We start from the raw sequence: 11902 nt of genomic DNA, 5'->3' as shown, positions 1-11902 counted from the left end.
GGAGCGGCGCGCGGAATGCTGGGATAGTGGAAGTCCGCCCAGCGCTACCTGCGGGTTTAGCAATCCGTCAGAGTTAGAGGCGGATTATTTTGAGCATTTACCGTTTTATCTGGACTCTCTGAATTGACAAATTTGGCGTCCGGGTAGGTTTTCCTCACTGGAAGAGAGACTCGTGTTAAAAAATTAAACACCTTTACTTAGTTCACGTCTGAGGGATAAAGTGGCCGCTAAAATTCCTGAAGGGCCTAAAGGTCAGGCCCTTAATATGGATTAGCTCCATCCTTAAACCAATTCCCTAAGCGGTTTGATATTAAATATTTCCAGTCACAGAAAATTCAGGTTCAGAAAGAAATAGGCAAAATCAGTAAGGCAGTGCTAGACAATCCAAATACAGGTTTGTTTACCTGACTTTAATCTCCACAAACTTTTACATTATTCAGTGTCTCCATCTTATAATTACGCAGTGAATACTGTGTTAAACAGTGTGTTTCTGTGTGTGTAATAACTAGTTTACAGGTTATTATAACATAATACTATTTAAAATTCGATACATGTAACATTTTATGGTGTTCAAAATGTATCATTTTGAATTTTTCAAATATTAAAAACTTTTTAATGTAGCTGTGAACTACATAGATCTGTTACATGGGTATGTAATATTCTAGATGGACATTATGTAATATAACATGTAATTGAGTATTATAAATTTTGATACAATGTTTGTATATTTCAATCCTATTCCTTCATTCAACAACAATAGTTTAGGTCATGCACTAGGCATTATACTGGAAATCAAAGATGTATAGACAAAGTCCTTACCCTCCAGGAATTCAGAGACATGTAAACAGATAAATCACAGTGGAACATAGCAATACATTTGAATGTCTACCTTAAAAGGAAATTATCTGAGAAATGAACAGAGTGTATGGGTGTACAGATCAACTAAATATAGCACAAATTTGGACTAGAATTTGGGATCCTACAATTAGATATAAATTAAGGGGAAAATAAGATGAGTATTATAATACTATTTTGATTTCTATTCATTACTAAAAACATTAGCAGTCCTCAAGTTCAAAGTGTATGTAATTTGACATATTATATAAATAGATGCCATAAGAAGAGAAAGAAGAGAAAAGATGAGGAAAATCTAAAATTGGAAGTAAATTGGAAGTAAACTAAAACTGTAAGTAAATGTAGACAGTGGAAATGTAGAAAGAATGTAGTATATTTCTTCTTACTAAAATCCATACTGGGACACCTGGGTGGCTCAGCCGGTTAAGCATTCGATTCTTGATACTGGCTCAGGTCATGATCTCACAGTTCATGGGTTTGAGCCCTGGGTCAGGCTCTGCTGACAGCATGCAGCCTGCTTGGGATTCTCTCTCTCTCTCTCTCTCTCTCTCTCTGCTCCTCCCCTGCTCGCTCGCTCTCTCTCTCTCTCTGCCTCCATCTCTCTCTCTCTCTCAAAAATAAATAAATGAAATGAAATAAAATAAAATCCATACATATGGCAGCATTTGCTAACCTTGATGAGCTATCTTAGAATTTCACACTCTCATGCCTTCTATCATATATATATTACATATGCCACTGGGAACAACATACCAAGGTAAAGCTTTGGGCAGGCAGTTTGATTTAGGCAGCAAGGAATAAAAAACAAATCACAGGTTTGAGATTGCCATTTTTGTGCAGAGATAAAAGATTTGCCTTAGGACATATTCATAGAGACAGAAAGATTAACAGCTACCTGGAGATGGGGAAGGGCGGAATTTGGGACAAACTGCTAATAGATATAGGGTTTGTGGGGTAATAAAATATTCTGAAACTAGATAGTGATGATGGTTGCAAAAACATAGTGAATGTACTAAAAACTACTGAGTGTACACTTCAAAATGATAAAGTTTATGGTATGTGAAGTATATCTGAATTTTTGTAAATGTTATTAAAAATTTGGCCAAGAAGTCAGGGGTCCCAAATTCTAACTCCTGTGTGTATTATTTAATTTATTTGATATATAATTGATGTTTGTATGAATTCTTAGAAAAAAAACAATAGCAATATAGTGATTTCCCCCCTAAAACTGAATATATTTAATGTAAAGGAATAATTTACAAATAACAATTTTATGTTAAATTTTCAATTTTTGATCTGTTAAGTCCAGAATGTTGGAACCACTGAAAAAACTTATTTTAATCATGTGGCACATTCCACAATGAGCAACTTCTCACTTAAATGGTCATGGCACATGGAAAAACTCTGGAAAATGATAGCTATTAAAGTGTAAGAGACATTATTGCTTTGCTAACTTAAGTGCATAAGAATACATATTTGATGAACCAGCATATAAATCTAGGCTCATTTCCTACTAAATAGGGGGTTTAGGCAAATTGCTTAATTTCTCCAAAATATATTTTAGTGATTTGATAACAAAGATTAAATGACTGTATCTATCTCTATATAGATATACATGTACATTATAGATATATATAATGGGCATAGCACAATACCTGGCATGTGATAATTGATAAATACATATTAGCTCTTATTAAATAAGGGACTTCAATTTTAAATATCTCAGACCCTCTATACCAACCGTAAAAGTCTTTAAATGTGGGTTGTTTCCTTCCCTTCCTTCCAAGGAAGAAGTCCGTTCCTCCACAAGTTAACAATAGCTAACATGTATTTAGTGTTTACTTTGTATCAGTCACCGTGCCAAGCCTTTTCTGTGTATTAAGTGAGTACGAATGAAATACATTTAATACTTGAGGGAACTGAGGCACAGAGAGGTTGTAATATGGCCAAAGTCACAGTGCTAAGAAGTGACGGAGCTATTGTATCCTAAGGGCTTTTTATTTTATTTTTTAATATAATTTACTGTCAAATTGGCTAACATATAGTGTGTAAAGTGTGCTCTTGGTTTTTGGGGTAGATTCCTATAGTTCATCGCTTACATGCAACACCCAGTGCTCATCCCACCAAGTGCCCTCCTCAAGGCCCATCACCCATTTTCCCCTCTCTCCCACCTCCCCCCATTAATCCTTAGTTTGTTCTCTGTGTTTAAGAGTCTCTTATAGTTTGCCTCCCTCCCTCCTTGCTTGTAACTTTTTTTTTTTCTCCTTCCCTTCCCCCATGGTCTTCTGTTAAGTTTCTCAAGATCCACATATGAGTGAAAACGTATTATCAATAGCTGTCCTTCTCTGACTTATTTCACTCAGCGTAATACCTTCCAGTTGCATCCACATTGCTGCAAATGCATGATTTCATTCTTATTGCCAAGTAGTATTCCATTGTATATATATACCACGTCTTCTTTATCCATTCATCAGTTGGTGGACATTTAGGCTTTTTCCATAATTTGGCTATTGTTGAAAGCGCTGCTGTAAACATTGGGGTACACGTGCCCCTATGAATCAGCACTCCTGTATCCTTTGGATAAATTCCTAGTAGTGCTATTGCTGGGTCATAGGGTAGTTCTATTTTTAATTTTTTGAGGAACCTCCACACGTTTTCCAGAGTGGCTGCACCAGTTTGCATTCCCACCAACAGTTTGCATTTGTTTCTCCACATCCTCGCCAGCATCAGTTGTTCCCTGAGTTGTTAATTTTAGCCACCCTCACTGGTGTAAGGTGGTAGCTCAGTGTGGTTTTGATTTGTATTTCCTAAGGGCTTTTAAAAGGATAAGAAAAAAAGCATCTCAGTGTGTAGAGAGGCAGACAGTTGACACAGGAACCCCTGGAATCATTTCTACACTGCTGAACATACACATATATAGGAAAATAACAAAGATGTAAATGTAGACAGAAGTGCAGAAGGCAAAGAGGTAGAATGAAGAAGAAAATAAAATCTTAATATTGACTTAGCTGTGTATGGCTAGGAAACCCTCCACAATGTGAGAGAGAAGCATTGTTTATAGTCAAAACTATGCCTTTACATATCATATCTGTAATTGGTTGATTATATTTAACTTCAGAAGAAATCAAGCTAGCAGCAGATTTTTTAGTAGATGATTCCATTTGTCTCTGGCAAATCTTCCCCCCCCCCCCTTAAGTTTCATTTGGGATCTACATAGTTTTAGTTGTACCACAAATACCTGAATCCTTAAGTTTGCTATAGAGTGACCATTTAGTTAATGAAGCAGAATGGATTCTGCAAGATTGACCTTTCTGTATCTGTCTCTATCCAGGAAGAAATGGTGAGTGACTGCTAAGTGAGTGATAGCTGGAGGAAGGAATGATTTCAAATGCACCTTCATTTTTTTCTTCAGGGGGTCACAGCTAATTAGCCAGCCATGAAGACTGAAGAGGCACGTCTACATATCAAGTTTGTAAGACATCCTTTCAGGGTATGTAAAAAGCTTTGGTTCTAGAGTCACTCTACCCAACTCACACTCTGCTACTTACCAGCTGAGGGATCCTAGAAAATTACTTTCCCCCTTGGACCTCAATTTTTTAGATTTGAAATGGGAGGAATAATTACTTTCCCTGTGAGGTTGTTACAAGGATTAAATGAACTATTTCATGTAAAACACTCAGAAGGCATGTGGTAAATAGGCAGTAAATAGTAATAGTTTGAAGTAGAAAAGAGAATGATAATGCCGATTTCTGCCCTCTAGCAATGCATAAAACTCCTCAAGAGTTTATTTCCAACAGCATCCATGCTTGTCATCAAGAAGTACTGAACTTTTCCTATGTCTTATCTATCTTTTTATCTGCCCTTTCTAACATCCAGAACACAACTATTTGTTTCAGCTTTTCTCTCAGTCTCCGAGGGACAGGTCCTAGATGAAATTAAATCTGTAAAGCACACTTTTAGGACCCTTCTCTACACACCAGGTCACAACATTTAGACAACTATCAACACCATCAACAGAGCTTACATAAATTTGTGGTAAATGTAGGTGTAACTCTGTTAGGAGAAAATTTGAAAGGGTGGGTAAACTAAACCATATGTAATTTTCAGCAATGGAAATAAAGCAGGGGAAATGTAGAAAGGATGAGATTTAGAAAGTCTTTGGGATATAGTTTATAGAACATCTCTTATTTCATATAAATCTATAACTCCATGTTCACATTTTCATTCTTTCTGGACTTTTAAATTTTATTCACTTTCCCCTGAAACAGATCTTTAAGGTCTTTAAGAAAAGTGAACTATAATTATGAAGTCAGACTCTGAACATGTGCAGCTAGCTCTATACCCTGCTGTGATCTATTTTTTTTTAATTGTGGTAAGAGCACTTAATATATCTACCCTTTTACATTTTTATTATTTATTTTTGAGAGAGAGAGAGAGAGAGACAGAGTCAGAGTGTGAGTGGGGGAGGGGCAGGGAGAGAGCGAGAGACAGAATCCAAAGCAGGTTCCAGGCTTTGAGCTGTCAGCACAGAGCCTGACATAGGGCTTGAACCCACAAACCGTGAGATCCTGACCTGAGCCAAAGTCAAATGCTTAACAGAGCCACCCAGGTACCCCTACCCTCTTACATTTTTGAACACATAATACATTACTGTTAACTATAGGCATGATGCTATACAGAGGATCTCTAGAACTTACTCATTTTATATAACTGAACTTTATAGCCATTTAACAGCAATTCCCCCATTGCCCTCTCCTCCCAGCCCCTGGAAATCACCTTTCTATTTTCTGTTTTTACGAGTTTGACTATTTTATATACTTCATGTAAGTGGAATCATGTAAGGTCAATATTTGTCCTTCTGTGAGTGTCTTATTTTATTATTATAATGTCCTCCAGGTTCATCCATGTTGTTTAATATGTCAGAATTTCTTTCTTTTTTTAAGGCTGAGTAATATTCTATCCATTTATCTGTCAATGGGAATTTAGGTTGTTTCTGTATCTTGGCTATTGTGAATAATGCTGCAGAGTAAACATGGGAATCCAGATATCATTTTGAGATCCTGATTTCAGTTCTTTTGAATAAATTCCCAGAATTGGGATTGCTGGTTCATATAGTAGTTCTACTTGTAATTTTTGGGAAATCTTCATACTGTGTTCTATAGTGGCTACACCATTTTACGTTCCCAAAAACAGTATGTAAGGGTTACGGTTTCTCCATATCCTTGCCAATATATGTTGTTATTATTATTATTATTACTATTATTATAGCCATCCTGACAGATGTGAGGCGATATCTCATTGTGGGTTTTTTTGTTTGTTTGTTTTGTTTTGTTTTTTGCATTTCCTTGATGATTCAGGATGTTGAGTATCTTTTCAGATACCTATTAGTCATTTGTATGTTTTCTTTGGAGAAATGTCTATTGAAATTCTTTGCCCATTTTTTAATTGGGTTGTTTGTTTGTTTGTTTGTTTGCTATTGAATTGTAGGAGTTCCATATGTATTTTGGAGATTAACCCTTTATTATCTTTATTAGTTACATTATAGTTTGCACATATTTTCTCCCATTCTGTAAGTTGCCTTTTCACTTGATTGTTTATTTCCCTGTGCAGAATTTTTTAGTTTAATTTAGTCCCACTAGTTTATTTTTGCTTTTGTTGCTTGTGCTTTTGGTATCATGTCCAAGAAATTAGTGCCTAGACTAATGTCTTGAAGCTCTTCCCTATGTTTTCTCCTAGGAGTTTTACAACTTCAGGTCTTACATTTCAATATTCCATTTATTTTGAGTTGATTTTTGCACATGATATATGTTTAATGGTTTGATTTGTGGGGAGTGGGTAAAAACAAAATGAAATATAAGAACATTTCCTTTTAAAAAGATAAAATTTGAAAATATGTCATTTGTGAAATAAAGGGATATTTTTTCATTCTCTTTTCTCAAAATTACTTAACGTTGTTTATGGATTTTATTCTAAACCTACATGATGGACAGATGCCACATGCAGACACAGTCCCTCCCCTCTCAGAGTTTATATCCTAGTAGCTTCCATCAGTCCAACTGGAATAAAGCAAAAATTTGTTTGGAGCAAATATTTGAGACTAGCTGTGTTTCTAAACTTTAATGTGCATTCAGGCCACTGGTGACCTAATTAAAATGCAGCTTTTGAATCAGTTAGTCTACCTAGGGCCTGAAATTCTACATCTTTAAAACAATTTTTTTAAGTTTTATTTATGTATTTATTTTGAGAGGGAGAGAGAGAGAGAGAGAGAGCGCGTGCACGCATGAGCAGAGAGAGGGAGAGAGAGAATCCCAAGCAGGCTCCACACTGTCAGGGCAGAGCCTGAGGCAGGGCTCAAACTCATAAACCGTGAGATCATGACCTGAGCTGAAATCAAGAGTTGGATGCTTAACTGACTGAGCCACCCAGGTGCCCCTGAAATTCTACATTTTTAACAAGCTTTCAGATTGCTGTTCTGGACACTAAGTTTTAAGAAGCAAGGGTTAGATGAAATGGAAGAGAAAATATCCGAATTTCTGAACATTGATCCAGCTAACAACATTGCATGACTAGTCTATAACTTGTGGCTCCTTTAACAGTGTAAGGGAGAAAAGACTTTCACTCTTCTACTAGGTTCAATAGCTGAGTCTATAAAATGAATTGACAACAGGTAGATTAACAGGAGAAATGGTAATTTATTAATTTTTAATATTATGTTTATTAGGACATCACAGAGGGGAAAAAAAGTGAAAACTCAAAAAAGTGGTGAGATTTGAGAACTTATATGCCATCTTTAACAGAGGAAGGAGAGGATATAGGCAACTTGGGGGACAGTAAATTATTTTTAGGGAAAATGAATGGGCCGTTAGAAGAATAGATGGGAGATATAATAGTTTGTGACAAAGTTTGTCTGGCTGTGGTGTTGACTTCTGGTCTCCTCCCAATGGTAGGAGTCAATCCCAGGGAGGGAATTTATGACAGTTGAATTACTTTTGAAGGCTCTTTTTTTATGAAGCTGAGGGAAGTTCCGAGAAAGCCTCTCCCTGCATTTGTTGTTTTTCAAGTGCCTTCACCTCAAAATAATCACTATACCAAAGTGTCATGTTTTGGGGTAGCATATCCAGAACTCCTTCAACAGCCATACTAAATTAAAATGCTTGCTTCTTACTATTGGAACTTTACCTCTGAAATTTTCTTGCTCCTTAAACATTAAGAAGCTTATCTCTTAGAGGGATATATATCTGTGAGCAACTCACACATCTTTATTAATATTATTATCTATACTCAATGATCGGTTCTGGACTTTGGAAAGAATTACAATCCCAATAAAAGAAGATTTATTGGTTCTTTTAACATGACAAAATGCTTGGATAAATAAAAGTGTGAAAACTTATAATTGCAAAATAACTCTAAAATATCTAGATCTCATTGTCGAGCAATTAATAATGAATAAAGAAGTGGCTATATAAAATCCAAATACTAATAATGGTAAGTACTTAATCTACCCAAAGGAAAAGCCCAGCCAAAATACTCATCTTGCACCAAAATACATGTTCAAAAATCGATATTTGCATGCCGAAGTCTTGTTTGAAAAGGCGATTATGGTCTCACAAGTAAATCATAAGAATTTTAAAAATTTTGTAAATGCTGTATTTATATGACAGACAAGAACCACTCTGAAGGAATCATTATGGTTTGGGAAATGATATGCAATTTCAAAATCATCTAAATCATTTCAATTGCCTGTATTTACATTTATATAATGGGTATTTATAATGGTGATTATTTTAGAACTTACCTTGTTTTCCAGGATCTCACATTGGTTTCTATGGGAACAAGAATGGCTCTGAAGAGGAGCATTTTAAGAACTCTTTTCACATTCAGTGACTGCTAACTGAACTGCAAATTCTGTTTGTTAACGGTTTTTAACTCTTAAATTTTAACACAGAAATAAAAGTTGGGCATTCTAGCTTCATAAATCATTTTAGATAATAAAAACTATTTTTATGAAACATCTGGCACATTGAAACATTAGAAAATAAAATAACTAGCTTTAGGAGCTAATAATTTGTTCACTTTATTAAATTCATTAGTGATTAATCCATATTGGCCTTGTGCTTTCTCTTATGTAAAGAAAACATATCTGATATATTGTTTCAATACATTTTCTCTGCTATTGATGTGTGTATATATGCTTTCTTACTTTTGTAAAAATTCCTTTAAAAAGCAGTATAAAATGTTATGCATTTAAAGTTTTCCTCTGCCAATGCCTCACCCATCCTGTGCTATTATTTACGCTAGTACCATGTTATACCTTTACCATGTTCTCACACCAGCTGGAACTTATTTTTAGTGTTTTTTGAAACAAGCTCATAAGTCTTCAAGTTTCATTTTTTCTTTTTCTTGGAATAGATTTTTAGATCATAAAAATGTGTAACTTATGTTACATTTGTGCAGTTTACTATATTTAATATTTCCTTACATTTCATGTTTTCCCATAAACTTTATTTTTTTAATTCCCTGGAGAAATGATATTTCAGTATATTTTTATTTAATTCCCTCTCAAAGTAATTAAAACCCACTAAAAATAAGAGAAGCCTATTTCAGAAAAGAGTGCTAAAACTAAATTTTTGTTATGCCCAAACTATAAAAGATGCCGGTTGAAAGCACATGGCATCTTATAACCAGCTTATGTAATAGCTACTCCAGTTATTGGTGACATATAATCTGCGTCTTAAATCCAAAAAGTGCAGGTTGATGGCAGAGTGCCAGACAAAGTGGAATAAGCGAGATTGTTTTTTACCTTCTTGGACTGGTGGTTTTCTGCTGTCAACAGTGTTGCCCTGGCCATGGTCAGGATTGCTAGAGACTAGTGACAGTTTGAACAGTGAAGCAACTGGCATTGTGTGACCAAGAGACTATCCTGTAAGATGCTGACTTGGTGTAAACTCCAAGAGATGTATTTTTCTTTCATAAACATATTTTTCATTCAGATTTGATTTTATGAAATAAATTAGGGATTATTACACTTCAAAAAAAGTGAAGATAAATAAATGGGAAACATGTAACCAAATATTTTGGGGAAATGATTAATTGGCTCTTTTTTCTAAAAGTTGATTTTCAAGTGAAGCAGAAAACAAGCTGAAAGGTAAAAGCAAGTACTATGTTAATCTTCATAAGAGAAATATTTATAAAGTATCCGAATCTGAAAGTGAGGACAATGATGGTTAGGGCTACTAAAAGTAGGGTCCGTGAACCATTGCCCATTTGGGAAAAGATAAATATAAAAACTGACTCTTCCTATTTCATCGAACCCTGTGATTTTGTATTTTGAAAAAATTAGTCCATGGCATTTGAAAATTTTTGAAAGCTGCCCTTTACCACAATTAGTTTGAGCTGCATTGATCTAGCATAAATTACTATAAACCAGAAAAAAAAGAGTGCCATTTGAACTTCATAGTATTGACAATAATTTATTCCATGTGATTCTGAAAGCTAGGAAGTGAAAGGTTTTTATCTCTGAAAGATCTCTCTTTAGCCCTAATGTAACATCTTTATTTTCATAAGATTACAGCAAAGCAGGCTGAAGCCAATATTCTCGCCTTTTGCAGATGGAAAAACAAAAGTACAAAGAGCTTGAGTGAGATGTCTGATATTACACAATTATCATCAAAATTTTAAAGTCAAGGGAAGAGCATTGCATAGAACTCGTTTAATAGTCTGATGAATAAAATAAAAACACCCTAGGTTGATTATGGCAGCAAATTGGATATATTTGCAATTCCTTATTATATTTGCAATTCCTTATGGTAGATGGCAGTGCTTTGTCTTAAGGTTTCAGAAGGAAAAGCATTATGTTACAGTCATTCAATGGATGACTAGTAAAACTACACATACTAAATAAAAAGGTAAGGAGTTTGAAAGAATTCACTAAGCAAAACCAAAATTGAAGAGAATGAAGTTAGGAATGCATGCATAGTTGGCTAAAAAACTGATATAGCAGAAATATAAGTCCACACTTCTTTGAAAGATATAAAATCCCACAAGGGAAAAGGCTTGACATCTTGGACACATAGAAATAAAATGAAAATAGAAAGGGAGAGTTTAGACATACACTAGGAATTTTTGTTAGTTGTTGAGAGTTATTAGGTTAGTTGAGTGGGTGCCCAAAGGAATCTCTGAGGACATTTAAAACCTCATTGAACAAAGCCGTGGACATTGTATTGTGCAGAGCAAGACTTCAATGGCAAGGGGGATGGACTGGATCAACCATGAGGTCTTTTTCAGCTCTAATTTCTAGTATTCCATAGCTCTGTGAAGAATAGTTGCTAAATTGCTTGATCAACCCAGACAAACAAAACTCAACACAAGAATAAAACTCCAGACAAAACAATAAAGTTAGCCAAAATTGAAACACGCCCCTCCAAAAAGAAAAACAAAAACCCTAAATCTTGCATCATACACCAAAGACGACAAATTCAGGCTCCTGGCAACCTGCCCAGAGAAATGAATTCCAGAGACAGGACCCTTCAGGGAGCAAGCCCAACTAGAAGGCTGGGAGAGTTCAGCTTCACAGTTAGGCTTGCAAAACCTTCCAGCTGATCTTAATACTAGAGTAGGCTAAAAAAGTGAAAAGGAAAAGAAATCTGGTAAAGAATCTGGTCTATGAGTGAACTATTCATTCCACAAAGATTTGTGGAGTGCCTGCTGTAAGCCAACCACTACTCTAGGGTAGGGTACATCAGTGAACAAAACAGACAAGATCTCTGTTCTTGTGAAACTTACATTCTAGAACAATGAACAATAAACAACAGGATGGTGTATCATAAGGAGTAATGAGTGCTAAGTGGGGTAAAAAGATGAGGGACAGGGGATGGAATCCCAGCAGGTGACTGTATTTAATAATGCAACTGGGGTAGAACTCATGGAGGAGAGACATCTGAGCAAGACTGGAAGTGAAAGGAGGTAGCCAGGTGAATTTGGGGGGAAGAACATTAAGGATAGGAGGAAAGTCAGAGCAAACCTGGTGTGTCTGAGGAACGGGAAGGAG

General features: G+C 35.5%; 1 long non-coding RNA gene across 1 annotated transcript; it reads left to right on the top strand.

The window, feature by feature from the left end:
- Positions 1-6: 6 nt before the first annotated feature.
- LOC106970011 (uncharacterized) lies at positions 7-10652 on the top strand. Its single transcript, XR_008296828.1, has 3 exons — positions 7-143; positions 4187-4345; positions 8663-10652. It is a non-coding gene; the product is annotated as an uncharacterized LOC106970011 (long non-coding RNA).
- Positions 10653-11902: the final 1250 nt, after the last annotated feature.

Source organism: Acinonyx jubatus, chromosome A2 (genome assembly GCF_027475565.1).
Source record: "Acinonyx jubatus isolate Ajub_Pintada_27869175 chromosome A2, VMU_Ajub_asm_v1.0, whole genome shotgun sequence".
Classification (NCBI taxonomy): domain Eukaryota; kingdom Metazoa; phylum Chordata; class Mammalia; order Carnivora; family Felidae; genus Acinonyx; species Acinonyx jubatus.
This window is presented reverse-complemented; position numbering and strand designations above follow the sequence as displayed.